Source organism: Macaca mulatta, chromosome 2 (genome assembly GCF_049350105.2).
Source record: "Macaca mulatta isolate MMU2019108-1 chromosome 2, T2T-MMU8v2.0, whole genome shotgun sequence".
NCBI classification, from domain to species: domain Eukaryota; kingdom Metazoa; phylum Chordata; class Mammalia; order Primates; family Cercopithecidae; genus Macaca; species Macaca mulatta.
Window position 1 is genome coordinate 31,802,924 of NC_133407.1, and position 19,087 is coordinate 31,822,010.

Genomic DNA, 19,087 nt, shown 5'->3' on the forward strand with positions numbered 1-19,087 from the left:
TTGTTTTTTGCAGGATTGATCCACTCTATAACAAAAGATTGAAAAAGTTTTTAAAAGATTTATGGAAATCTTACCTTATGGTCTAACTGATTGAGATTAGACGGATTTGTTTATTTATAAGGTTTTGTGAAAAATTACCTTTAAGTCATTGTTCTCCTAAGGTAGGAAATGGTTGTGATTCCTGATCTGAAGAGTTTCATCTTGGGAAGTACTGGTGTGCAATGATCGATGGTTTGGGTACACAGGATTTAGAGAAGGAGTAAACTGGATTATGATGGCCTGCACCAACTAGAACAGGACAGGCTGAAAGAATTGTTTCTTTTTTTTTTTTTTTTTTTTGAGGTGGAGTCTCGCTCTGTTGCCCAGGCTGGAGTGCAGTGGCGCGATCTCGGCTCACTGCAAGCTCTGCCTCCCGGGTTTACGCCATTCTCCTACCTCAGCCTCCCGAGTAGCTGGGACTACGGGCACCCGCCACCACACCCGGCTAGTTTTTTTTTTGTATTTTTTTAGTAGAGACGGGGTTTCACCGTGTTAGCCAGGATGGTCTCGATCTCCTGACCTCGTGATCCGCCTGTCTCGGCCTCCCAAAGTGCTGGGATTACGGGCGTGAGCCACCGCGTCCGGCAAGAATTGTTGACAAAAGGAAAAATAAGAAGGGAAGACAGAGTATTTGGTTTAATGGAAGGGCTATGACAGTGAGGATCACACTTGGGAACCAGAGTGGCATCTCGTGAAACATGAGGAATATAGACACCACGTCAAAAAGCAGAAAGAGAGCACGCTGACCACAACAAATGGCACTCTCCAAACAATGCTAGGAAATAAATCTCCAGATCCACCAATAGAAACTTTGATAAGACCTCTCCTAAGTCACTAGAGATTGGCAAACACCACAAGTCTAAAAACAGCCAGTTGTTTGCTGCTACCTGGAAGTTCAGGAAAAACACAGCTCCATCTCTCTCTAGCTGGAAGAATATTGACCTAGCAAAGTCATGTGTCAAGATACTTGTGTTTAAGAGCCCCATGAAGAGCAGAACCACAGTGGATGGCTTTCAGAACGAGAGGCCCCAGAAACTGGACCCTGTTGAGCAGGGTCAGGATGACATGATAGTGACTGAATAGCCAGTTGGAGCTATAGAATGGTGGCAGGAGAATAATAAGTTGGAGTTTTATTGGACCCCTGTGCATGGAGCAGGTCAGGATGGGAAACAGGCCCTGAATACACCCACTAGTGCCTCAGGTGTCTGGCCCCATGACTACAGCCATGACCACAGCCCTAGCTATTAATGGGAAAGGTACATCTCTGTTTATGGATGCGTTAACAGCCAATGGAACAACCAACATGCAGACATCTGTTATAGGAGTGACACCCGGGAGAAGAAAATTTATTGATGGCAGAAAAGGCCAACCTTTGGCAAGTGATTGCGTTTCAGCATGAGGCAAACAGAAAGTGCCTGCAGATAAAGAGCTATTGTCATCAGAAAGCAGGATGATTTCACTCACCTTGTGATATTCACAGAATCATCAGAGAATAACTCGCTAAATTTCAAGGTAATGAAAGAAGTACAGGCCGGGCACGGTGACTCACGCCTGTAATCCCAGCACTTTGGGAGGCCGAGGCAGGCAGATCACTTGAGGCCAGGAGTTTGAGACCAGCCTGGCCAACATGGTGAAAACCCATTTCTGCTAAAAATGCAAAAAAATTCGCCCACTTGTAATCCCAGCTGCTCAGGAGGCTGAGGCAGGAAAATCATTTGAATCTGGTAGGCAGAGGTTGCAGTGAGCTGAGATGGCACCACTGTATTCCAGCCTGGGAAACAGAGTGACTCTGTCTCAAAAAAAAGAAAAAAGAAAAGAAGAAGAAAAAGAAAGCCAAAGTGCTTGAGCACAGCTGCTGCTGATGACAGAAAGCTTATGCTGCTCAGTGCCATTGGCAGTGTCTTCTGTTGTGCACTTGACTTTATTTATTTTATATAGCGTTCAACAAATGACAGCAAAAGAGAAAGCACTAAAACCGCAGAAGCTATCAGAAACTTCGTGAATACTTTCATACAGTTTCAGAAGTCTATTACTGTAGTAGTCAATGGCCCAACCATTAGGCTAAGAGCATCTATATTGCCTCTTTGCAATATGGTCTGGACTAATGAAAAGGCTTGGTTTCCACCGCTCTCTTCTACCTTTGGACAGAATCCAGATGGCTGTTCTACCATTGTTTCCCAAAATAATGGAAGGAGCATTTGCAAATGAGATATTGCTCAGTGGGCAGAAGCTGACCACACAGGAGGCATGCGGTAAAGGTCTGGTAGCCCAGGTATTTGGGCCCGGGACCTTCACCCGGGAAATTATGATTTGAATTAAGAAGTTTGCTTCATGTAATCCGGTTGTGCTTGAGGAATCTGAAGCCCTTGTGTGCCGCAACATGAAGATGGAGTTGGAGCAGGCCAGTGAGATGGAGTGCAAAGTGCTGAAGAAAATCTGGGGCTTGGCCCAACTGATGGACTCCATGTTAGAGTGCTTGCAGAGGAAAATTGAGTTGTGAGTGTCAAGCTGCCTGCTGATGACGCAGGGATGGGCTGAGCCGAAGAACATCATGGGTTTCTCTAATCCATTCTTGCAGCCTGAAAAAAGCCACCCATAGTTCACACTTGGAAACAGGACTGGAAATAGTCAAGTTATTTATTATCAAGAAGCTTTTAAGTACTGTAGCTTTAAAATAAGTAACTAGAAAGCTGCTTTGTCCACATAAGTATAAAAGTGTAATGGTGAGCACTAGACTGCTCTTGGAAGCTCTAGTTTTTGTTTTCTTTGGCTAGTACAATATAAAAAAAGGAATTCTGTTTTATTAGTTTTGAATTGCAGAAAAGTCTAGAGTAATGTTTGATAATGTTTGTTTTTCTCATGTTTTTCTTCTGGAGTACAGAATCTAAAGGAGTATCAGCCAGCCTCACTAATACAGAGATACAGAATGTCTGAGGTATTGCCTTTGTCTCCAAGAAGGTACAAATACTTCAGAGATGGGAAATTCTACATCAAAAGTGAGATTTATCTTGTAAGATAAATCTTTCTGATTAAAAATCCACTGATGAGCATACCCCTAAACCAAACATATGCTTAGGATTCATGCGAGATACCAATTGGTTTCCTCTTCTTTTTAAAACATATCCAGCTCTTACCCAGTTAGCATGAAGAAACCACTGTCTCTCTAAAAGAAAGCTTCTTTTGTAATATTAGTGAATCACTGAATAGCTTAATAATGAATATCTAAGTTACGCTAGTCTTACCAAGCTTTAAACAGTTTTTCTGACCCTTTAAAAAACAAAACAAAACGAAACAAAGCTACCAAAGTGCCTTTTATTACTGGGTCAGAAATATTACCTTATACACAGTTTTCATTTTCTATTTGCAGATAGGACTAATATATTACATCAAAATAAAGTATTTTTATGTTTATAAAATGTAATTTTTAGGTTCACTTAGAATATATTTAATTTAATAAGTTAAAGTTCTTTTAACATAGTATTAGTTGCAGAAACTCCTTTCAAAACAAAAAAAGAACTACCTTATTTTCAACTTTTAATGTTCTTGGCCTCTGCTTTTATGTCTATACAATATACTATTACAATATGGCGTCCGAGAGCGCCCTGTGTGGATAGACATGTGAATTCCTTCCAGGAGTGAGTGCTCATTCCACACTACAAATGCTTACTGTATTAGTCTGTTCTCACACTGCTAATAAAGACATAACTGAGACTGGGTAATTTATAAAGGAAAGAAGTTTAATGAACTCACAGTTCCACATGGCTGTGGAGGCCTAACAATCATGGCAGACCGCAAAGGGGAAGCAAAGGCATGTCCTACATGGCAGCAAGCAACAGTGCTTGTGCACTGTTCTATAAAAATTTTATAAAAATTCTACTCCTATTTGTAAAACCATCAGATCTCATGAGACTTATTCACTACCACGAAATCAGTATGGGGAGAACTGCCTCCAAGATTCAGTTATCTCCATCTGGCCCCACCCTTGACACATAGGGATTATGACAATTCAAGGTGAGATTTGGATGGGTACATAGCCAAACCGTATCACTTATTATTAGTTAGGCTTCTGAGTTTGCAATCATATTGAATGTATGAAGAGTGAAAACAATCAAAACCTTATTTCTGTGCGATATTGAAGTTTATACTCAGAACTGACCACCACCCCAGCCATGCAAAGTGCTGTACAGTGTGTAAATCAACCTTTATCTTGGATTGATTGGTATAGTAATTCTGCATCTGTGGGGCCTACCTTTTCATTCCGTAGTTTGGACTATATATAAACTGTATAATCTGTAAAATTTTTATAGAATAAATATTCAGTTGTGAAAACTGGTTAAATCAAACTAACATTTCTTACACACACACACACACACACACATACATACAATTAGCTGTTAATAATACGCTAAATACAAAGGTAAAATTTGGTTTTCTCTTTTGAACAAGATTTTCGTGTGACATTAAGAGAGAATAAAATATTTTTGTTTACCTTCTAATCCAAAAATAAAATTCTAAGCCCCCAGCTGACTAAATGGACTGCTCTCTTGGCCAAGGTGGTCCCAAAAAAACCTGAAAAACTAGTTCAGGTGTGATGGGAAGGGAATGCTGCATAGGCCTCCTTATACCCTCCTCTCTTTGGAATTTAGGCACAACTGACCAGCATTAACATTAAACTGGAGATCACAAGACTGACCAAACAAACTCTTTGGATACCAAATTCCAACCTGACTCTGGTATGGCATCACATGAAGGACAGTAAGCCCTGAAGGAAATCAAAGTGTTTTACCCCAAAATGTATTTTTTTACATATTTTAAAATGACTCTGCAAAGCTGTCTCTTGTGAGAGAAATTTGCAATCTGTAGAGAATCTCCTTCCCTTGCTAGATCTTCTTCTGGAGAGTCTGACACTTTGTAAGGCCCAATAGGAGAAATTTGCTATCTATTCTCTATGAAACCTCCTATCCAGAAGCTTCAGCTACATGACAAGAACCTTGGCTTCCACAATGCCCCTTGTCTCAACTCAAGCATTTCTTTATGCTAACTTCAAACTCTTCAGGCAAAGCTTAAGTCTTTCAATCAATTGCCAATCAGAAAACCTTTGGATCCACCTTTGACCTGAAAGCCCCTACTTCAAGATGTCCTACCTTTCTGGGCCAAACCAATGTATACCTTCCATGTATTGATTTAATGCTTTTACCTGTAACTTCTGCCTCCCTAAAATGTATCTTATATAAAATGTAGATTTACTGGGCATGAGACAATGCATAATTGACTTTTCCACTACTCCCTATTTTCGTATGTAAAATGTAGATTTACTGAGGCTACTTAGAGCCTCACAAGAATGTAATGATGTGCCTCACTGCCTCCCTCCCTCCTGTTTGCTCTTTCCCCTTTAAATACTGAAGTTCACGACACCCTTGGCAAATGCATAGATCACAAATGCTCCTATGATTTGTGGTTTTCCCAGGCATGTCCTGCACTTTGGCTAAATAAACCTCTAATCAATTGAGACACCTACCTCAGTCACCTTTCGGTTTACACAGGCAAAACTGTAAATCGATACTTGGAGGTTACATTGGTTTGGCCCCAAAAGGCAGGATATCTTGATGTAGTGGGTTTACAGGTCATAGGTAGATTCAGAGATTCTTTGATTTGCAATTGGTTAAGGAAGCAAGGCTTTGTCTAAAAACTTAGGGTTAACAGAAAAAGAATGTTAAGGTGTGGCCTGTGGATGTGAATTTCTCTAGGCCCCTCAGGAAGAAATTTAGAACAAAGAATGGTGGACAGAGTTCAGTCTTCAGCTCCCCCTTATCTGTGGTCTATCTGGCAGCAGTTGGCATTTCCTGTCTGATAGGAGTCTGAAAAACAACCCAGAGATATATGTGAAGATGGCATCTTTAGTTTCTACAGGGAAACAAACATCTTGTGGCTCTAATTTTCTTGGGCGACTACTGTTTTAAGCTATTGTTACCTTCTTGCTTATCAGGTTACTCATTTACATCTCAAGGTTAACTAGGTTCCTGGAATGTCTCTTGAAGGAACTCAAGATTTTCCTTTATTTCCATGCTTGGCTTCCTTATTATGGGCCCCTGTCCTGTCTCAGCCTTGTTCCCAATAAATGTTCTAGAAGATGGCAGACCTCACAGAGCGTTCTTGGGGGCAAGATGGTATGGCAGATCTAGAGTAAAAATGATAGCATTCCAGGACAAGGAGGGCACAGTGAGTAAGTCTGAAATGGACATCTGAGACCATAGACAGCTCCATAATTGTCAGTGTGGACCACCATGGACCAGAGCCCACCACCACTTCCACCTCCATGGCATGCTTTACCCAGCACACAGACACCCCTCTCCCCAGCTCTTCCCAGGGCAAAGGATAAATAAATAGGTGAAATCTGAATTGATTGAGTTTAAGTGTGATTTAACTATAAAAATGCTGAACTGACTTTGTTAACCAAGAGTTGACTAGAATACATCTTGTAACAACTGGGATAAAAGGAGGTTGAAATAGAGCTTAAGTGATTTTTTTCCATCACCAATAGAACCCTAACTTTATTTGGAATGTCAATGCGTGTAGCTAGAAACAACATTGCTAAGTATCCTTTGCAGAAGGTTTGGTCAACAGGGAAATTAGAAGTTGTGGGGTGGAGCATGTTGAAAAGCTGTCTTTAAAATGAAACGTCTTGGCCGGGCACGGGGACTCACACCTATAATCCCAGCACTTCGGGAGGCCAAGGCAGGTGGATCACCTGAGGTCAGGAGTTCGAGACCAGCCTGGCCAACATGGTGAAACCCCATCTCTACTAAAAATACAAAACTTAGCCAGGCATGCTGGCACACGCCTGTAGTCCCAGCTACTCGGTAGGCTGAGGCAGCAGAATCGTTTGAACCTGAGAGACAGAGGTTGCAGTGAGCAGAGATTGCATCACTGCACTCCAGACTGGGTGACAGAGTAAGACACCATCTCAAAAATAAATAAATAAATAAATAAATGGAGTGCCTTGGTTGGCAATTGCTCCTCATCCCTTTTCTTTCCTTCTTCCTCCTCTGGACAGTATGCTGGAGCAGTGGCTACCACTTTGTGACCAAGAAGGAAAGGCTGAGAGAATCACAGAGACCTTGATTCTGGTGTCATTGAACCACCTGCTTTCAGACTCCTCACGATGTGAGAAAAATGACTCCCCAATTTGCCTGAGCAAGGTTTCTCAGGTTTGCCTGTTTCTCAGGTTTCTAAATAAACTGCCAAATGCAATTCTGAATCAATACAAAGAAAAATGTTAAAACCTCTCAGAGGTATTCATTGTTGATGAGTTGTTATATATTCTTCCAGACTTTTAACACTTTACATTTATGTGCAATATTATAAAAAGTAAGATTTTTTTAGTATCATAAAAATAAAGATTCCTTAAATCTTTAAGAGCTAATGTCTTAAAAAATAAGGTTCTGTACTGTAGAATTTGGGGTGAATGTGAAAGTCAAGCTTTATTTAAATGACGAATGTCTTGAAAATCCACATGAAGCTAAGTGTCTTTTATGGATCACACAATATTGGATATCTGTAGAACTTTTCAAAGGGTCTGTAGGAGGGGAAAAATAATTTTCTCTTCTACCCTTCATGAGTTCTTAACTGGAACTCCATTTAACAAAAGACAGATTAACAAGAGAAAAACAAACAAAAGTTTAACAATGTGTACCTCTTGTATACAAAGGAGAAAACAAGATCAATGAGTTAATCTCTAGAGTAGATCTCAAAAGGGTAGTCTTAGAATTCAGGCTTAAATCCCATTGTTCTCTGAAACAAAGAAAGAAGGGTGTGATGCGAGTTTCCATTAAGATGTAATAGCCATGAAAAACACTAAAACACAGGTTATATTTGTTATGCAGATTTAATGGATGCCTTCTCCCTTGATTATAGAGTCTCTAGTCATTTAGTCATCCTTCTCATCCCTGGTGCAGACAGGGAGACACCCTTACAAATGGATATAGATGCAAACTTCTCTTACAAAAGGGTAACTTTTCAGAACTCCTCTGTCTGCAATTTCTCAAAATAACCAACTCAAAATAATCCTTATGCAAAAGAGGGATATTTGGGGTGGCAGATTCTGGTCTTCTACAGTTATATTTTGGGGATGGTGTGTCCCGGTCTGATCAGGTCAATTCCAAATGATGCTATTGAGTTATCTTAGACTTTAGCAATAATACAATTTTAAAAGACAGACCTGAAACTTTCTGATCTATATTCTGAGAGAAGAAGTGGTAAATTTGGAAAACAGATGCAACTAGTTATTTGTAATTTCAGGAGTCTGAAAGGAAAAGCCAGATATCACACTAAAAATGCTAATTTGAGAAATGTGCTTGTTAGCTGCAGTGGCTGTGAGAATGTGCCTTTGTGATCTCCAACTGCAGTGAGCAAAACTGACCGACAGCCCCAGGTGCTGCACTTAGATGTCCACTGCTGTGTTTGCACCAAGCCACACTTCCCATGGGTTGCTCTCAGCCATGGATTGAGCAAAGGCAGAGATACACATGCAGGCCTCAAGATGCAGGACTTCTCTGATGGGTGACTTTGGCACAAAGACATTCTGACGGCCTTATCACATTTTCAAAAGGATGATACTGCAACCTCAGATGCTTCTGCCCAACCTTCCTGTCTTCCTTCTGCCTTCCCATGGTCCTTCCCTATTTTCTCTTATGAGTATTTCCCTTAATACATTTCTTGCACATCTGATTTTGTCTTGGCATCTCCTTCTTAGAGGACTCAAACTAACATATTATCTACGGGAAAAATAGCTTTAACTAGGAGGCAACTATTATAGAGGTGGGAAGTGTGATACCTTTCCTCACCCATTATAAGGGTCATGGCAGACTCTCAACTCTCAAAAGCTGGGTTAACAACAAGGAATATAAATCACTCTATTATAAAGATACATGCACACATATGTTTATTGCAGCACTATTCACAATAGCAAAGACATAGAACCAACCCAAATGCCCATCAATGATAGACTGGATAAAGAAAACGTGGTACATATATACCATGGAATACTATGCAGCCATAAAATGGAATAAGATCATGTCCTTTTCAGGGACGTGGATGAAGCTGGAAGCCATCATCTTCAGCAAACTTATGCAGGAACAGAAAACCAAACACCATATGTTCTCACTGATAAGTGGGAGTTGAACAATGAGAGCACATGGAAACAGGGAGGGGCTGGTCAGGCATGGGGGGCTAGTGGAGGGAGAGCATTAGGACAAATAGCTAATGCATGTGGGGCTTAAAGCCTAGGTGACGGGTTCATAGGTGCAACAAAGCACCATAGCATACATATACCTATGTAACAAATCTGCACATTCTGCGTATGTATCCTGGAACTAAAGCATAACAGAATTATTTAATTAGAGTTTCACATGACTTGGACACCTTCAGAAATGAGGACCTGAAGACCCAGGAAAACTATTTTTATGCTTTGGTTCAATGAAGAATGGATAGCCGTGTAGAAATGTGATTGGACAAAAAAGAGAATGATCTGATGATAACAGACTGAGTGGGGAACTCAGCAGAGCCTGTCTGTTCAGATTCTTCTGAACCTTTCTGTGCAGCATTCCTTCTTCCCAGGTATAGGGCAAGTCCCCTGTGGAATGAGGGTCTTATGATCTACTATCAGATCAGACAAAGCAGGTCATAGAATTTATTTGTCATCAGCTCCTACACAGAAAGGCAGGGGAAGGTTAGAGTAGTATTGCTAGTTCCTATAACCCAGCTTGGGAAAGATGTGTTCAAGTTTATATGACCTGCCTTGGGGGCAAAAGGGGAGCAGGAGACAGGAAGGCAGGAGAAGATCAGAAAGATACTTTGCTTCTGAGGTCTTTTCAATATCTTTCAGTTCAAAGTACTCAGCATGCCAATGCACCATACTTTGGGGTATTGTTTTCTAAGCCCCAACATTATCATTCCCCCTATGAAAGAATATCCTGCTTGAAGCTACATCTCAGGAGTTAAGAGAATGAGGATGATCATAGCTTAATTACCTTGTACTTTGATTTGTCATGTTATTTCTAGGTGTTACCCTTTCCCAGTGCATTGAGAAACACATATAAGAGGGTCATATGGTTTGGCTCTGTGTCCCCACCCAAATCTCATCGGGAATTATAATCACAGTATTTTCAAGGGAGGGACCTGTAATCCCCACATGTCAAGGCACAGAGGTGACTGGATCATGTGGGCAGTTTCCCCCATGCTGTTCTCATGATAGTGAGTGAGAGCTCATGAGATCTGATGGTTTTATAAGTGTTTGACAGTTCCTCCTTCACACTCACTCTCTTTCTTACCTGCCACCATGTAAGACAAGCCTGCTTCCCCTTCCACCATGATTGTAAGTTTCCTGAGGCTTCCCTAGCCATGTGGAACTGTGAGTCAATTAAACCTCTTTCCTTTATACATGACCCAGTGTTGGGTGTTTCTTTAGAGCAATGTGAAAACAGACTAATACAGAAGGTGTTGCTCTCACTTATGCAATTCCAGCACAGAACATACCTCTATACTAGGGTTTCTCAACCTCAGCATCATGTGTAAGCTGGGTAATTCTTTGTTGTGAGGGAGGGCTGTCCTGTGCACTACAGGATGTTAAGTAGCATCTCTAGCCTCTACCCACTAGACACCAGTAGGATCCTCCCCAAAAGATGCCTCCAGACATTACCAAATATTCTATGGGGGGGACAAAACTGCCCCAGGTGAAAACCTCTTCTCTATACTCAGAAATGAGAAAGAGGAAAGCATAGATTAATGACAGCAACAGTCACATGTTATACGCTTGGGGGTTTCGGAGTGGGGGCTGTGGTTACAAAACTGAGCTCCTGCTTGGACATATTGTAACAGACACACCAAGGTGCAAATCCCAGTTGCAACACTTCTTAGGTGTGGCCTTAAATATGTTACTTAATATGTGGAGTTATCCAAACTTGAAGTGAAAGGCAAAGTCCTCCCAGACTGCCAAGTCTATCCAAGACTTCTGACACTAGCCACAAGTTTGGGGGTCCCCGGGGTCACCCTCACTTCAGACCAGCTGGCTGCAAATTCAAGTGTCCCCACAAACTCCTTATGTTCAATAAGTTGCTAAATGACTTACAGAACTCAGCAAAGCACTATACTTGTGATCATAACAGTTTTGTTATAGCAAAAAGGATACAAATCAGAACCCTTCAAAGAAAGACACACATGGGAGGAATCTGGGACTAGGAGGGCTCCAAACATGAAACGTCTGTTTCCTCAAGATTCTGTGTCCCTCTGTCATCCATGTGTAGCAGTAGATGTATGGAGTATTACCATCCCTGGAAACTCACCCAAGTATGGAATATTACCAACTCTCTATGAACCCTGAAAATCTGAGACAGGTCTCGGTTAATTTAGAAAGTTTATTCTGCCAAGGTTGAGGATGTGCACCAGTGACACAGACTCAGGAGGTCCTGAAGACATGTGTCCAAGATGGTCAGAGCACAGTTTAGTTTTAAGTGCTTTAGAGAGACATGACACATCAATCAACATAGCTAAGATGAACATTGGTTTAGTCTGGAAAGGTGGGAAAACCTGAAGTAGGGACGGTGCTTCCAGGTCATAGGTAGGTGAGTGACAAACAGTTGTATGCTTTTTGAGTTTTGATTAGCCCTTCGAAAGGGGGCAATCAGATATGCATTTGTCTCAGTGAACAGAGGGATGACTTTGAATAGAATGGGAGGCAGGTTTGTCCTAGGCAGTTCCCAGCTTGACTTTTCCCATTAGCTTAGTGATTTGGGGGCACAAAGATTTATTTTTCTTCCACATTTCCCCCCTTTTCTTTGTAAATTATTCTGGACAAAGTATTTGAGAAGAAAATGAATCTCTGGTCTCAGACTTCATCTCATCTCTCATGGCCAGAACAGTTTATTCCTAGACAAGTAGGTCTCAAGTTATTAGAAAAACTAATTTTTAGCAGATTGTGAAGTCCCATATCCCACGAAGAGAAAGTAGGGGGAGGAAAGGATAAAAACAACAACAAACAAAATAACAATCTTGAAAAGTTGATATAGGCCACATCACTCTGAAGTCCATACTTCAGTAGGCAGGTATGAAAGTGGCTTTTGTATGTAAACAGGTTACCATTATTTTCTTCTGAAGTTTAAGTTGTCTAGTTTCAGTTTGCATGGCTTTACAAAAGCACAGTGACTCCAAATTAGGAAAAATAGGAAAAAGGAAGGAAAAGTTGAAAACATTATTTTAAAGACTTGCAGCCAAGAAAAATTAGAATTCAGTCCAAACTGTAAAAAATAATAAAAATTGAAAAACATTATGCAAGACTAAAATCTAACAACAGGTGTACTATAGTTTTTGAAACATAATTTTTCTCTCTCCAGCTTCCCATTTTTATTAAAAACAAATCATGGGAGGACTCGTTTTCTTTATTATACTTGGCCTAATTATTTGTATATAGTGCAGCAAGAATATTTTTTACATAGGCTTTTAAATTGTCTTTTATGGAACTTTGTTCCACAGAAGGAATCTCAGATAAAACTTTTTTAAAGTTGAGCCCAGTCATGGATATGTACCATCAAATACCTATGAGTTGGGTGATCCTCCCCTCTTGAGGTTCCAAGATAAACTTGGGGCTCCTGGGCATGTCAGATAGGGACATACTTTACTACCACAGATCAGAATCCTGAACAGGGACTGTGTAGACAAGGTATGAGGCCAGTTTTTCCAAAGGGGTTTTATTGGCTCCATAAGCCAAGTTTGATTCCTTAAAGGAAAGCACACTATTCCAGTCAAAGCCTTGGTAAAATAACCAGTTTCTCCAATTGTGTCCTGTTACAAATGAAAACAGATTCTTACTGCACTTATGCAAATAACTGTATTGCCATAAGTTAAGAATACTCACAGATAGTTTCCAAATTCTGGAGAAATCAGGTAGAGAGAAAAGAAATATGTTGCAAATTTTGTTCAAAGGAGTATACTCACTTGTTAAAAGCTGTCAATAGCTCAAAAGAAAGGCTTTCTTGACTCTGGAAAAAACAAAACAAAGGATGAACAACATTTTAAGCAAAAAATCAAAATGATTACTTCAGTCTTCTACTAGTTCAGTCCATGCAGTTAATTCCTATACTGCTTGATATTCATGAACATTTCAGCTTTCCATGAGTCCTGAAATTTTTCCTTCTATTTTGATGTCATAATCTCCAAAGTTAACAGAAACCTGCATTCAAGAGCACCTGTTAGGGTTTTATAGCTGATTATAAAACCACCTTCTAAGGAGGACCAAAACAAGGCAACAATTTTCAGTGGATGACAAAAGGCTGTAGGGCAGCCATAGTCAAAGAAACAATTGACAAGGAAATTTATTACCTCTGTGGCATACAGTAACAATTATAATTATTACTGATAATGTGCACTGAGTCATATCAGAATCATAAGAGTTTTCCATAATTTTGGAACACATACAAATAACATTTATACAAATGCAGCCCAAAGAAAGGCAAATTATACAGGAAGCATTGTCATATATGACATGGTATAATTTTTATACCAAATAAGCCTAGTATGTTATTTTTGGACTTTAGGGAACTAATATCTTAAAGGATTCATTAGGTCAGAAAGAGTCATAATTTATAATTTGATTTTGGGAAGTTTGTCAAATATCAAAAGCTTAAAACACTTGATATCACAAAATGGGATCATATGTCATTGTCAACTAAGTCATTCATTTAACCAAAGTGATAACTCAAGGATATCAAAAAAAGGCAAAAACCTTCCTTCTTTGAGAGGACACTTGATTTTCTAATCAATAAGCCCTAATAGAAACAGCATGAAGCCAATTCAATTTGTTTTTCAAAATTTTATAAACAATCTATAAAATTTTAATCTTGACCATAAGACATAACTTCCATAAGCCTTTTATAAACTTTATAACCTTTATTAAGGAGTCAGTTAATGCTTCAAGAAAACCTTGTTAATCTGACACAGCAGCCTATATACTGGTCTTCCATCAGTGTGCTTTTGACATTCATAAATAATTTATAGAGAAACTGAACTTATTTTATCTCCCAAAATCAGCTCTTACAATCTCACATGTCCACCTCTTCCATGATAGTCTATGGGCCTTGAGGAGCTGAACAGCTTGTATTTATGGCCCTGTGTCTCAGGAAGGCAGTTTATTTTTATTGGTATCTTCTACTGGGCCTGAAGATGGGGCTTTAATTGATGTCAGTATTTAAAATTTAGCAAGACTTTGTGTCCTTTTTAGACCAGGGGTCAAAGCCCTATAACTCAATGTCAAAAGTACTTTAACAGTGCATATAGAGAGATACACAGATGTAATAACCTTAATTTAAAAATTTTTTAATCTCAGCTTTTTTTCTAAGCAAACCAAAACTTAATAATAATGACATAGGAATTGTTTTGATAAACTGTAAAATCTGTTAGGCCAGTTACCAAAAGGCAAAAGAAACCTTCTGCACTACACAGAATATTATGTTAGAAGAAAACATTTCCTTTAGAACCTTAAGAAAACATTGTTAGCATCAGGCCACAACAAACAGAACTTAAGGAAGAAAACCAATATGAGCTGAAAATGAGTTGAAGAAGAGCATTACTATTTCTCGTCCTTTAAAAGGGGAGAAAAAACTGACAAGAGTGAGATGCAATAAAAGTTGAACTTTGGGTTAAAACAAAATTAAAATCTCTGATAATAAATTATGACTAAATCTTAATTTAAGAAAATTTCATTGTTCTAACCAATTATTTAGTATATAAGTTTTTTTTACATCAAACCCAATCTCTAGAAAAACCATTATAATTTCCTTTTGTTTATAGACAACTTGATCATATAAAAGTTTTTTGTTTTTGTTTTTGTTTTTGTTTTTTAAATAAAGCCTTACTGTGATTTACACAGACTATTCATGACACACTTGGACTTGCTGGTTGTTGTCCTGAACATCCCTCTTTCTTAAACAACCAGACATTTTATTCAAGGACTAAATTTACCATACAAGATTCATTCTTACATGAAATTATTTCTCTTTTAGCTTTCTTAGCAAAAAACCCCTCTTTATTTTTATAACTTTTTTTGCCTCTCTCTTATTTCCTAGTTCCTTTTAACTTGTTTTATATATGACCTTTAAATAAGCTTTGAGTTAGACAAAAATTGTTCACCTATTTTTAAAAAGAACACACTTTTTTTAGAAGAATGTTTTTCTGTGAATATTTTTATTGGAAAATACTCATATGCAAATAATTAAATATCTATCATTTAATGTAATATAACTTTAGATTCTAAATTATGGTGAGTTTGTATACAAGTATTTATCCCATTACATTTACCTAATTATTTACCTAGATTATTTTTGAAAACTGTGATAGTCACCATTTAAAGTTATGGAACTACCATTGTGAAATTATAACAAGACAGTGAAAAAAATTTGACCTAACTGGTTCCATCTTGCTTTTAACCTCCAAGCTGTCCTTGTTCATTCCTGGGCATCAGCCAAACTAACTTTGGGAGGAAATTAGTTGATAGTTTAGTTTTGATATAAAGATGATAAAAGTCCTTTCCCAAAACAAACCTCATTGCCTGTGGACTACACTGTCTAAAACCACAAGATTAGAAGGTATGGTCATCTTATTAAATTCAAAATATAGCTATTTGTATTAAACCAATGTCAATGTCTTATTTATTAAAGATTATACAAGCAAAGATCATTCTGTTTTGGGCTGGATTTATAGTTTTTTAACCCCTATGCCAAATTTTGACCCCTATAGTGTAGCAGGATGAGCTGCAGACAAAACCTCTCAGACACCAAGTTGTAGAAGGAAGGTCTTTATTCAGCTGGGAGCATCGGCAAGCTACTGCCTTAAAATCCAAGCTCCCTGAGTGCACAATTTCTGCCCTTTTAAGGGCTCACAGTACTAAGGATTTCACATGAAAGGGTTGTGATTGATTAAGCAATCTAGGAGATATGTGACAGGGGTTTCATGCACTGGTAGTCACAGAGAAACAGAACAGGGCAGGGATTTTCACAATGTCCTTCTATACAATGTCAGGAACATCGGTTTCTAAGTCATGGGTTGATTTTTAACTACTGGGTTTAGTCCAGGCAGACCCAGGCCTGGTTCTGGGCTTGGCGCTGGGCTGCCTGTCTTTGTTTTTACTTCATTTTTTTTTCTTAAAATAGGTACTGAGTATAAAACAATATAAAACAATATGAGAGGGTCTCTCTCTTTCCTCATTCCCCCCTTTAGAGACTCTCACTTTTTATTAGTGGGAGCTCTCACTTTCATTTTTATTATTTATGTTTTCCTGTGCAATAGATTGATAGTGATTTATATAGTATGCTTGTACTGAAGCATTTTGGTGAACTAAAGTAGCGATGAAGTTCTTTTATCATTTGAAGAAGTACAGGTAGCAAACAAGGGAGCAGTAAGCAGGTTCTTATTACTATTATAAGTTTTATTATAAGAGTTTTAAATCCTCCTAGTGCTGGGAACTAATTTTTAAACATGGTTTCAGGGTTGAATTCGTGCTACACTTGTACGGGCACATGTGACGATGTCTTTAACTACTTGCCTTTGATTATCTATATGTAGACAGTAATTAGTAAGGTTAAATTTCTTATAGACCTCTCTTTCAGCTGCTAGCAAGTAGTTGAGAGTCAATCTATTTTGATAGATAGCATTTCTTATCTGAGTTTCTTGCTGGGTCAGAATAGTCAAGGCTTGACCGGTTTTATTAGTGATGATTTTTAAAACAGCTTGCAACCATATGATTCAGTTGAGCATGTAAATGGGGGTCCAGTATTCCCATGAGGATCTTGTGTCTAAGTGGTAGGCCTATAGTATTGTATAATCTTTTAGGAGGTCATTTATCATCTTTTTAATTATGTATGGCTATGCTTCATTTTTCACGGGGAGCATAGACAGGGAAGCCCAGACGTTCACCTGTTTTTATGGGCAATAAGAAGAAAGATTATTTAATAACAAAACCACCTGTCTACTGGTCAGGCAGCTTAGCATAGGCTCTATGTCTACATATCCAGTATAACCCGGTGGGGGCAGTCTAGTCCTGGTGGAATTCTGGGTGGGACTGTTTTTGCGGTACTATCATACAGCTTTTGCCTAAGACAACTAAGCCACCCTACAGGATGAGTGAATCCTTTTTCTTTTCTAGCTATGCAATACTGTCTAATAATTAAGACTTTTAGAACCCAAAAATTGTCAGGTGGTTCTTTTGGGCCGGGAGTTCATCACGAACTGGGTTTATAGGAGCTAATTCTTGGGCTTCTCATGGCTGTTGATCTCCTGTTATGGTTCCTCCACAAACATAACATGAAGTGACTTTTAGAGACTGGGCTACATGTTCGGCTAATTGCAAAAACAAATTTTTAGTTTTTCCTGGTATCTCAGGTACTGGCACATTTAGTTCATCATAGAAAGTCTGAAATACTGGTTCTGGAGACTGTCTTTGAAGCTTGCCTTTTATTAGGATGCTTACACTAGGATCTAGTCCTTTTCCATCAATGCCTAATGTTACGTATCTTTTTATTCCATTTTGGATCTGAGGAGTTTGTGATTACCAATTCTAAAGGGTTGTAGCTCCCACTCATGCAGGAGGGGCTGACTTTTCCTTTTTGGAGCCAAACAAGATCTTTTTTACTTTTTTTTTTTTTGAGTAGCCCAAATGACACAAGACCAGTATTGGCACATTTCACATAAATATGATTTTTGACAGATATACTTATTTTCTGCTGTGTAACTTTTTTCCCAGTTTAGAGAACCGTATCCCATCCCATGCTGCTTATTATTCATAGTGGCACAGGTGTCAAATTTTAAGGTTACATTTTTGAAGACCCCTCTTTTTTCTGTTTTAGCTGTTACTTTACTTGTGTCACTTAGAAAAAGACCAGTCCTTAATTTTATTTCAAAAACTGTGATCATGGGAGGTTCAGAGGGGTCATAGCACACACCGGGCTGGTCACTTCCTGGATTATATATCTTGTACTGGGTGTCATTATACAAACAAGTTTCTTTTAGAGTCCTGGTACACTTATAATAACCATAAAATAATAGGACTGTAGCAATCTTTTGTCCTACCTCAGTGACTTAATGTATATACTGGGAACAGCCCTCAGTCTGAGGAAGGTCAGTTGAAGTCCTTACTGTACAAGCCCAAATTTTAAGGAAAATCAGTCCTGCAATGAGTTTCCTCATGCTTCAGCCATGTGTGGACCAGTCAGCTTCCGGGTGTGACTAGAGCAGGGCTTGTCGTCATTTTCAGAGTCACTTTGCAGGGGTTGGTGAAAATCAAATAGCAAAATTTACATTATAAGGTATGGAAAGAAAAAGTCCGTTGTGCTAGAGGGAGACTAAAGATGGATGCCAAATCAAACATAAAATTATGGAAATCTATCATAGGACTGTATAATGAGACCAATTTTATTTAGATAGGGACTACCTGTCTTTTAAATGGATCTCTGAACTCTGGGCAGAGCCCGTACTGAATCCTGGGTTTCCAAAGGGGAGAATTATTATGAGGTTAGACCATGTGTTGTTTTTACAGTGCACTTAAAAAAATTTTTTTTAAAGCAAAGACATTTCTAAGTGTCTAAACTACACGCTTCCTTAAAAACCCAAGAAAAGCCTCTGTTGCAATAACTATTTTAGTCAAAAATCAGGTAATGCAATACAAGAGCCAAGCAGTTTAAGAGCTGAGACAAACTTGTCTATTTACACTCTTAGGATTCCATAAGGAAAAACAGAGATTTCTCCCCAAAAGGGAACCTGGCACCTTCTCCATCTTCTTTAAGAAACCCCAGCTATTATAAGCTATTTTAGGTCCCTCATGCAGCAGAAGGTGCAAGAGAAAGGAGAGACAGCAGAAATAAATGAAGAAAACAGAATTCAGTCAACAGAGAAGAAAAAAAACTTTTGCCAAAAGAAAAGACAAAGTCCTAGGAAAGAAAAACAAAAAAAAACATTAAGGCCTTTTAAATACCAACACACACGTGCACACATATGCACATGCATCTTG

At 38.8% G+C, this 19,087-nt stretch overlaps 1 pseudogene; it reads left to right on the forward strand.

Moving 5' to 3' along the window:
* The first annotated feature begins 221 nt into the window (after window positions 1–221).
* Window positions 222–2,539, forward strand: LOC100428400 (chromodomain Y-like protein; annotated as a pseudogene).
* The last annotated feature ends 16,548 nt before the right edge of the window (window positions 2,540–19,087 follow it).